Genomic DNA, 10,588 nt, shown 5'->3' on the forward strand with positions numbered 1-10,588 from the left:
TGCAAATCATCATTCCTTCACTGTCACTGAGTCAACCCCTGAACACTACCCCTATTAGCACCGTGGACATAGAGTGCAGCGGTTCAAGAAGACCACCAACTTCTCAAGGGCAATTAGCGATGGTCAGTAGATTCTGACCTTTCCAACAATGAACCCCCCCACTCCCCCACCATGAATGAATAAAAATGACTGGCAAATAATGATAGTCCAAACTTTGCTATATTAGTTACAGTGCTTATTGCCAAAGCTGTTATTGTCTTTTATATATATTATGCAAGAAGATAGCGTTAGAGTTAGGGTTACTGAGACAGGAGCACAAGGGAAGTTACCCTAGGTCACAAACACCACCCCTCCACCCAGCCAGGGAGACCGAGACCCATTTTGTTCTTGTCCATCCTGGATAAGTGTGGAGCTAGCGCTGTGCATTTATTGTTAAAAAACACACAGGATGAGAAAGTTCATTGCTTGTGTATCTTCGGAATCCCAATTGTTATCAAGAGTTTAAAGATTTGAGAGGGCAAAGGTGAGGGGGAGAAATTGTACGCTTAAAATTCCACAGTGTTCTCAGGTTCCAACATTCCAGTTGGTGACAGAGCTCAGAACTCCCAAACCGAAATTGGGAACAACTTATCCAAACTTCACTGGTCATGATATAGACATGTGGGCAGGGTTCCGAAGTTCGGCAGGATTTAGGAATAGGTCTGCTTCAGGAACTTTAGGATTAGAAGCAGGGTGGGGCTTAGACAAGTGGGCACGGTTTTGAGAAAGGGGTGTCAAGGAACTGGGGATGGGGTTCTGGTTCAGAGACTTGAGGAGGCGCTGGATTCTCAGACCACAGATCCGAAGAATCACTACAGTGTAGAAGAGGCCATTCGGCCCATTGAGTTTGTGCTGACTCACTAAAAGAGCATCTTACTCAGGCCCACCAATATACACCCCCCCATCCCTGCCCCCACCACCACCCTATCTCCATAATTCCACACGTTTAGCTATGCATATTTGGACACTGAGGGGCAATTTAATGCAGCCAATCCACCATCTTAACTCCTAGAATTGAGACTTTACCCCCCTGAATCTTTACCAAAAAGCCAGCAGAACTGAAAGAGCCAAGCTTCACCTCAGGCGGGGCTCAGTGGGGAGCAGTCTCGCCTCTGAGTCAGCAGGTTATCGGTTCAAGTTCCAGCCGGGGAGGGGTGGTGTGGGGGGAATGGTAGCAGACAGTTTAGCCGCCAAATCAGAGTTGGACAACCTGCACACCAGCCCACCCTGCAGCATGACACACTGTGATTGGGTTAAATTGCCTGCCGGGAGGATTCCCACTCCTCACTGGGACTGGCCGGTAGCTCCAGCGGTCCCGGCAATGCCAAGAACTCAACAGTGGGCACTGCCAGGACTGCAAACGGCCCAGAAGGAAGGCCCAATGGACACTGCAGCAAAGTAAGTCCAGGATATTGGGTGGGGAGGGAGGATTCAGTCAGTCTAGGGAGGGGAACTGGGGGATGAGGCAAGTTGTGGGGGGGGGGGATGAGATTTGGCAAAGAGGAGGGTAGGAGGAAAGGAGGGGTGCTGTCTTTGGAAGCTGCCCCAGGATGCACAAATAGCACTCCCAAGGATGGTTAGCTTGGAACCTTTTGGAGCTTTTGGAATCTTTTTAAAAAATGAGCCTACCACTCTCGGCCCACTGACCATGCTAGCCCAGTTATGGTTAGGCAGCATGTTGTCAGGCTTATTAACAGGCCCAATTGATCCTTAATTATTTATTTAAATACATCAGGTAGGCTGCAAATTATAGCCCAGCACATGCCCATAAAACCCGTACCCTATTGGCAACATCCCTGGCAGGGGCATGTAAAATCCAGCCCTGAGGTCCAAGCACAAAATCAAGGCTGAATCTCCAATGTAGAACTGAGAGTGAAGTGCTGGCCTATGAAGTCCTTTAGATAAGGTTTTTTTTAATTCATTCGTGGGACCTGGGTGTCACTGGCTGGCCAGCATTTATTGCCCATCCCTACTTGCCTAAGGGTAGTTGAGAGTCAACCACATAGCTGTGGCCCTGGAGTCACATGTAGGCCAGACCGGGTAAGGACAGCAGATTTCCTCCCCTAAAGGATATTAGTGAACCAGCTGGGTTTTTCCGACAATCGGCAATGGTTTTACAATCATCAGTAAAGTCTTAAGATATTAAACCAAGGCTTCATCTGCTCTCTCAGATGACGTACTATTTGAAGAAAAGCGGGGAAATTCTCCTCAATGTCCCGATGAATATTTATCCCTCAATCAACATCTCAAGAATGAGATTATTTGATCATTATCACACTGCTGTCATGGGAGCTTCCTGTGCACAATTTTGAATTTCCTACAGTGGTGACAATATCTTTTGTAAAAAAGTACCTCTTTGGCTGTAAGGCATTTTAAGATGTCCAGTGGCCAACAACAGACTAGCTAAAGGCAAATTGTAATTTTATTTTTCACTCAAAACCCATCCACTCGCACAATTAAAATTCACAGGGTCAGTTGCCTGTTGGACAGGGAAGGTTCTGCAAAAGGTTACCACAGAGATTGGTGGGGAGGTTACAATGAAGAGTGGGGTTGGGTCAGGGGATAGGTGGAAGGGGTGTCAGTTGGAATCATAGAATCATGGAATCATACAGTGCAGAAGGAGGCCATTCGACCCATCATGTCTGCACTGACCACAATCCCACCCAGGCCCTATCCCCGTAACCCCATGCATTTACCCTAATCCCCTAACACTAAAGAGCAATTTAGCATGGCCAATCCACCTAGCCCACACATCTTTGGACTGTGGGAGGAAACTGGAACAGCCGGAGGAGACCCACGCAGACACGGAGGGAATGTGCAAACTCCACACAGACAGTGACCCAAGCTGGGAATCGAACCCCAGTCCCTGGCGCTGTGAGGCAGCAGTGCTAACCACTGTGCCATCGTGCCACCCAGTTAGGGGAAATTAAAATACCGGGAGTGGAATTTTATGGCACCCTTGCCCGTAGGGTTTTTTTGGTCCTGCTAAAGTCAACGGACTTTGGGATGGCTCTCCAAATTTCTCACCCCAGTGGGTGGGAGGGGGCACCAATCTCTGCCCATAGCCAGAATTGAATTGATATTGGGTCAGTGATGACAGTGCACGTTGGAAATTGAGGGGTTCTTGTTGATGTGGCATTTGGATATATCATCGGGATGGCGGAGCGACTGTAGGTTTGCTTATTGGACTTGGAGCACCTCCTGGCCCACAGCAGCATACGGGCTCTTACCTCTTGATGATCCAATTCTTCTCAGCTCCTTAACTTGTCAGTCTCCTCGAAGGTTTTCAAAGTCTGACACAGATCTTTCTCCTTATCTTGCCTCTTATAAATGCAGAAATGGGTGGGGCTGGAGACACATTGAGTTCCTCTCTGAAACTTTTGAGAAACTGGTGTCTGGTTTTCCCTGCATGACAACAGTGATTAGATTTCATTACATACTTCATTAGCTGTTCAGTGCTCCCAGATTCTCAGAATGTTGTGAAATTCACAATTGAAGTTCAAACCTTTGCAGCTCACAGTCCAAAGATATGCAGATTAGGGGGATTGGCCATGACAAATTGCCCTTTAGTGTACCAAGATGTGTAGTTTAGGCTGAATAGCAGAGTAAACATGTGAGGTTGTAGGATACGGTGGGCTTGAGTAAGATGATCTATCAGATAGTCGGTGCAAACTTAATGGGCCGAATGGCCTCCTTCGATACTGTAGGATTCGAAGGAAATAGAGATCATCTGTTCAGATGCTTCTGTTGGTTTCATCTTCCTCTCGGCCATCAACCCAAATTTCCCCAAGTCTCCCTCCACCCACCTTACCCCTCTATCCTCGCAACTCTTGAGGTTCTCTTCCATCTCCCCCCCCCCCCACCACCATGGCCTCTCCATACTTTTCCCATCTTTCAGGCCCACTTTCTTCTCTCTCTGTGCCATCCTGATAAACATCCAACCACCCAGCTTTCCCCATGCCCTTCATGTTAACATACATGTCTGATGGTTCCATTCAGAACTGTTGTCATCAGCATATCCTTAAAGAAAAGTCACCAACTCTGTATAGGCTACCATGCCTCTGTTTGAAAGTACTTGAATGTGATATTATCTTCCAAGATATGTCCAGTTCTGCCACTTTCTCTGTTGAATTCACTTTTTAATAACTTAAGCATCTCTAACTAAAGTCACAAACTGAATCCTCTGTGGCTCGCACTGTTGTGGATTACCTTTCGTCATTCTTTTCAGTCTGTCTGAGATCATTGACCTGGTTGACCCTATAGATTCCCTCCAGTCCTTCCCCTCAGTGGGCTCACTTCAAACTCATCTCCAACTGTAGCTGCAGCATTTCCAGCAATGGCTTCTCTTCTAACACCTATCACCTTTAAGGACACATCCATGGCCTCCTCTTCTTCTCATCTACCTGCTGCCCCTTGATGAGTCGGCATCAGTTCAGCTTCCAGTTATACATTCGTGAAATCCAGCTCTGCCTTTCTGCCACCTTTCTCAACCCCTCCACCATGTCTGACTTGCCAGACTGGTCGTCAAACTTGGATGAGTTGCAATTTCCTTCAGATTAAAAATGAACAAGTGCAAGAGATGTGTTCTTTTTCTTAACTCTTTCATGGAATGTGGGCTTTGCTGGCTAGACAAGCATTGTCAAGTCCTAATTGCCCTTGAGAAGATTGTGGTGAGCTGCTTTCTTGAACCATTTCAGTCTATGTGGTGTAGGTGCACCCACAGTGCTGTTCGGGAAGTTGTTCCAGGATTTTGACCCAGCGACAGTGAAGAAACAGTGATATATTTCCCATGTCAGGGTGTGTGGCTTGGTGGGTCTTCTATCCTGTCCTTCTAGATGATAGGGGACGTGGGTTTGGAAGGTGCTTTCTGAAGAGGCTTTGTGAGTTACTGCAGTGAAGCTTGTAGATGACACACACGGCTGTCACCTCTGCTTTGGTGTTAGAGGGAGTAAATGTTTATGAATGGGGTGCCAATGAGCTGGGCTGCTACAAAGCAGATGGTGTCGAGCTTCTTGAGTGTTGTTGGAGCTACACTCATCCAGGCAAGTGGACTGTATTCCATCACACTCCTAACTTGTTACTTGTAGATGGCGGACAGGCTTTGGGGAATCAGGAGCTGAGTTACTCGCCGCAGGATTCCTAGCCTTTGACCTGCTCTGGTAGCCACGGTATTTATGCCGCTAGTCCAATTCGTTTCCTGGTCAGTGATAACTCCCAGGATGTTGATAGCTGGGGATTCCAAGTGCTCCACTTTCCTCCCACAGTCTAAAGATGTGTAGGTTAGGTGGATTGACCATGCTAAATTGCCCCTTAGTGTCAGGGTGACTAGCTAGGGTAAATGTGTGAGGTTACGGGGATAGGGCTGGGTGGGATTGTGATCAGTGCAGACTCGATGGGCTGATTGGTCTCTTCCTGCATTGTAGGGGTTCCACGATTCCAATGTCATTGAATGTTAAGGAGTGATGGTTAGATTCTCTCTTGTGGAGATGGCCATTGCTGGCATGTGTGCGACACTAATGTTTCTTGCCACTTGTCAACCCAAGCTTGGAAATTGCCCAGGTCTTGCTGCATTTGGACAGGGATTGCTTCAGAGGAGTTGTGAATTCTGCTGAACATTCTGCAATCATTAGGGAACATTCTCACTTCTGACTTAATCCCATTCTTATCAAAGCAAGCCTTTGTCATGTGTCAGCTTTGGTCAGTTGGCAGCACCTTCACCTCTCAACTACAAAGTTCTGGGTTCAAATTCAACCCAAGGGGTTGAGCAGAAATTCAAGGTTGACACCCCAGTGCTTCACAGGGGGATATAATGCAAAGAAGACTATCTGGTTTGTGGAAATTGCTGAGTGTGTGTTGGCTGCTGTATCCTGCATTACAGCAATGACTTCAATAAAGTACTTCATTGGGTGATAAAGAATCATAGAATCCTGACTGTGCAGAAGGAGGCCATTCAGCCCATCAAGTCTGCACCGACCACAATCCTACCCAGCCCCTATCCCAGTAGCCCCACCTATTTACTTGCTGATCCCTCTGACACTAAATGGCAATTTAGCATGGCCAACCAACCTAACCCACACACCTTTGGACTGTGGGAGGAAACCAGATCACCCGGAGGAAACCCACACAGGGGAGAATGTGCAAACTCCACACACACAGTGACCTAATCCGGGAATCAAACCCGGGTCCCTAGCGCTGTGAGGCAGCAGTGCTAACCACTGTGCCACTATGCTGCCATGTGGAAACATTTGGTGGTAGTGGAAGGTGCTGTACACTTGCAAGAGTTCCTCAGTTCATTTCAGAGTAACGAGGGCGAGAGTCAGAGAACCAGAGTTCAAGGTGGAGAGGGAGGAAGGTGCTGAGTAAAGGTATTTGGGATAAGTTTGGAGCTCTAGCCTTGGACATCTACTACAGCAGGGTTCAGGTGCAGGGGTGGAAGTGTTGTGGTCCAGGGATTTTAACTCCAGGGCCTGTGTGTTTTTTTACTAACGGATTCCTTGACTAAAAGTCAAGTGGGGGCATCCTGCAGCAATAGGCAGCTGCCCAGGAATAGATTTGATTTGATTTGATGTATTATTGTCACATGTATTGGCATACAGTGAAAAGTATTGTTTCTTCCACACTACGCAGACAAAACATTCCATTTATAGAGAAGGAAAGGAGAGAGTGCAGAATGTAGTATTACTGAGATTGCTAGGGTGTCGAGAAAGATCAACTTAATGCAAGGTAAGTCCATTCAAAAGTCTGACAGCAGCAGGGAAGAAGCTGTTCTTGAGTCAGTTGGTACGTGACCTCAGATTTTTGTACCTTTTCCTTGAAGGAAGGAGGTGGAAGAGAGAATGTCCGGGAAGCGTGGGTCCTTAATTATGCTGGCTGCTTTGCCGAGACAGCGGGAAGTGTAGACAGAGTCAATGGATGGGAGGCTGGTTTGTGTGATGGATTGGGCTACATTCACGACATTTTGTAGTTCTGAATAGGTTGGTTTGGTGCGGATGAGGTTGGATGTTGTTGAAGTCAACATTGCTTGAAAGAAGAAATTCTGCCAAAATATGAGATATACAGCTTCCTTAAAAACTTTCTCTGAATGACCTGCCCCTGAGAGCAGATCGGTCTTTGAACCCTAGTTAGGGAAGTGAGCATGTTGGAGTTGTGTTTCTGATTTTAAAAATATCTAAGGGACAGAATGTGTCCCTTAATGTAACCCTTACCATCAATTTTCAGGAAGCGAGTTGCTTAATACACCCTAAAGAATCACACATGTGTCACTGAATCATATCCTCCTTTTTGTCTGGGAACGATCGGTCACTGACTTGAGGAGGATAGAATTTCTCTTGAATATAAAATGGTTTTTGTCTGTCTATGAATAGTAACACTTTCCCTGTAAAACCTTTGGTGATAACACTGTCAAAAATAAAAGACAGAGGCAGAAAAAGCCCAAAGGTGTTTAAATTCAACTGAAAATTTTGATGAAAGACCATTGACCTGAAACATTGAGAGGGGGACTCACTGACCTGATCAGACAGCCATCGAAAATCCTGATGATCTGCTGAATGGGGCAAAAATCAGGATTCCTGCCGGGCATGAGGGCAGTCAGGAATCATCTGACCCTCCCCAGTTGGGTCCCTTCACATGGCGCCTGGCAACCTGATTATCAAGGAAACCCGCTAATTCTAACACTGTGAAGCGGGCTTCAAGGTGCTTTCATGCCCCCCCCCCCAACCCCCCCCCCCCCACTCCCCAATTCATCTGCCTCTCCAGAGGGTAATTCACCCGGTGGGCTTTGGTAATGACCAGCATAGACCTGGTGTGCTGGACCCTCAAGGAGTTAGGTCCATTGGCCATTTGCCTCTCTGCCACTGACAAGTTGCAGGGTAAAGTAGTCCAAGGAGAAAGAGCATCTGTCTTGCTGCATACCATACATTCAGTGCTGAAGGAGCAGAGGGACCGTAATGCTGAAATCATAAAGAAGATTAATGACATCTGAACTCATGTGAACTTTGAAGTCCTGAACTTAAGGCCCCCCCCCCCCCACTAAAATGGTGTTCCCCCTTCCCCTCTCACTGACCAGGGGAGCAACACCCACCCCTCAGCGATGAGGGGGCACCCTCCCCCCACCACACAAAAAACAGGTCACCGCCCCCGCCATATCACACAGGCATGAGGGTGATCTCACTCAACCCCCACCACCCCCCCCCCCCCCCGGACCCCCTTCCAGTCCCCCTATTTAGGCCCACCTTCAGGTCACATGCCTTGGCAGTGCCAATGGCACACTGCACCCTAACACCCTGGCACTGGAACCTTGGGCTCTGAGGGGAGGTCTAGAAGATATGTCCAGTGCCCATGTGCCCTCTACCGCTGTTACTGGAGGGCACATGGGCACTGCAGAAGAAATGTCCCCCAAGGGTTCTGGGAGTTGGATGGCTCTGGCTGAGAGCAATGGGTTGACCTCACCACTCTCCCCCAGGATGTGGATCTTCTGGCTGGATTGCCCCTTCCAGCCCTGGCAGACCTGAATATCACCCCGGCATGATGATTTCAGGCTGTGATCAATATTGTCTTGCTGCTTATTGGCTGTGAAACTTTGAAGTGACCAGGTCACTTTAACCTCTGTGCCCCCTGGAAAGCTGGCAGACTTTTAGATGACAGCAGCACTTCCATTCTGCAGCAAGGATTTTCCATCCTCTCTGTCAGAAGCTGCAGGTGTGAACAGACCTCTTTGAAGTCCTCTGACAGAGAAGAGATATCATTTTCACGGGGAGTGATGGTTCCCTTCATCACAGCTGTTCACTCAGCCCCAATGTATTCACATAGCTTTTATTTGAAGGCTCTGAACCTCCCCAGAAAGCTGAAACCTTTGATTTTCCCTTTCAACTTAATTGTGAAGTGCTTTGAAATAGGCTTTGATTGACAACTCAATAGATTTCTACTCAGTCTCCAATTGGCTGTGTTTTCTTATCTTTCCCTTCATGCTTGAATGCATCTCAAATGCCTCCATTGATTCTAACCGTAATATTCACAGAGACTCTAAGTCGGACTGACAGCTGTGGTTTCTGCAAAGCAAATGTGGTCTGCAATAGACATTATGAAATCCCTTGGGATTTAAAGCACTAGGCTAGGGTGTCAGTGCCAGGGTGCTGGGGCAGTGTATCATTGGCACTGCCAAGGCATGTGGCCTGAAGGTGGGAATGAATGAGGGTCTGGTGGATCGGTCGGCCTCAACTAATTTCTGTGGTAGTGAATTCCACACATTCACCACTCTCCGGGTGAAGAAATTTCTCCTCACCTCAGCCATAACAGATTTATCCCTTATCCTCAAACTATGACCCTTAGCTCTGGACTCCCCCACCGTCTGGAACATTCTTTCTGAATCTACCCTATCCAGTCCTGTTAGAATTTTGTAAGTTTCTATGAGATCCCCTCTCACTCTTCTAAACTCCAGTGAATATAATCTTAACTGACTTAATCTCTCCTCATATGACAGATCTGCCATCCCAGGAATTGGCCTGGTAAACCTTCGCTGGTTTAGCAAGAACATCCTTTGTCAGATAAGGACACCAAAAGTGCACACAGTACTCCAGGTGTGTCCTCAGCAACACCCTATAAAATTGCAGCAAAACATCCCTATCACTATACTCAAATCCTCTCGCCATGAAGGCCAACATACCATTTGCCTTCTTTACTGCCTGCTGTACCTGCTCGCTTACTTTCCGTGACTGATGCTTGAGGGCACCAAGGTCGCGCTGAGTATCCACCTCTCACAATTTACACCCATTCAGATAATAATCTATCTTCCTATCATTGCAGATTCTCCCAGTGACAGCACGAGTCACTCCTGCCTTCACACTGACTGGAGAACTTAGCCTGCAAACTGGCGAATTGTGGGCATTGCCTTCATTTCGCTACAGGCCTGTCCTGCTGATCCACGATTTTCTGTTTTAATTTTGGATTCCAGCATCTGCAGTATTTTGCTTCTGTATTCATCAAGAGCTCCAAAGTTGTGTTTCTAAACTAGAGTCTAAAACTAGCGGGCATAGGTTTAAGGGGAGAGGGGAGAGATACAAAAGGGTCCAGAGGAGCAATTTTTTCACAGGGAGGGTGGTGAGTGTCTGGAACAAGCTGCCAGAGGTAGTAATAGAGGTGGGTACAGTTTTGTCTTTTAAAAAGCATTTAGACAGTTACATGGGTAAGATGGGTATAGAGGGATATGGTTTAAATGCGGATAATTGAGACTAGATCAGGGGTTTAAAAAAAAAGGCAGCATGGACAAGTTGGGCCAAAGGGTCTGTTTCCAACCGCTATGACTCTATAACTACCCCATAAACATTACCGTACAAAGCTATTTATTTTTCTCTTCTGAATGACACTGAAGGAATGTAGGAATATACACAGCCAACAGTAACCGTTTAATTGGCTTGTCTCAAGGCTCTTGCCACTGAATTAGTGAGTTGGACACTAACCGGCATAAATTGATCAGAATGACCAGAGAGAGAGGTTCAGAGAAGCTTCACTGGGGGCTGGAATAGTTTTAGCAGAGAGTGGCACATGGCAGAAT

This window comes from Carcharhinus amblyrhynchos, chromosome 27 (assembly GCF_965287045.1).
Source record: "Carcharhinus amblyrhynchos chromosome 27, sCarAmb.v2.hapA, whole genome shotgun sequence".
Taxonomy (NCBI): Eukaryota; Metazoa; Chordata; class Chondrichthyes; order Carcharhiniformes; family Carcharhinidae; genus Carcharhinus; species Carcharhinus amblyrhynchos.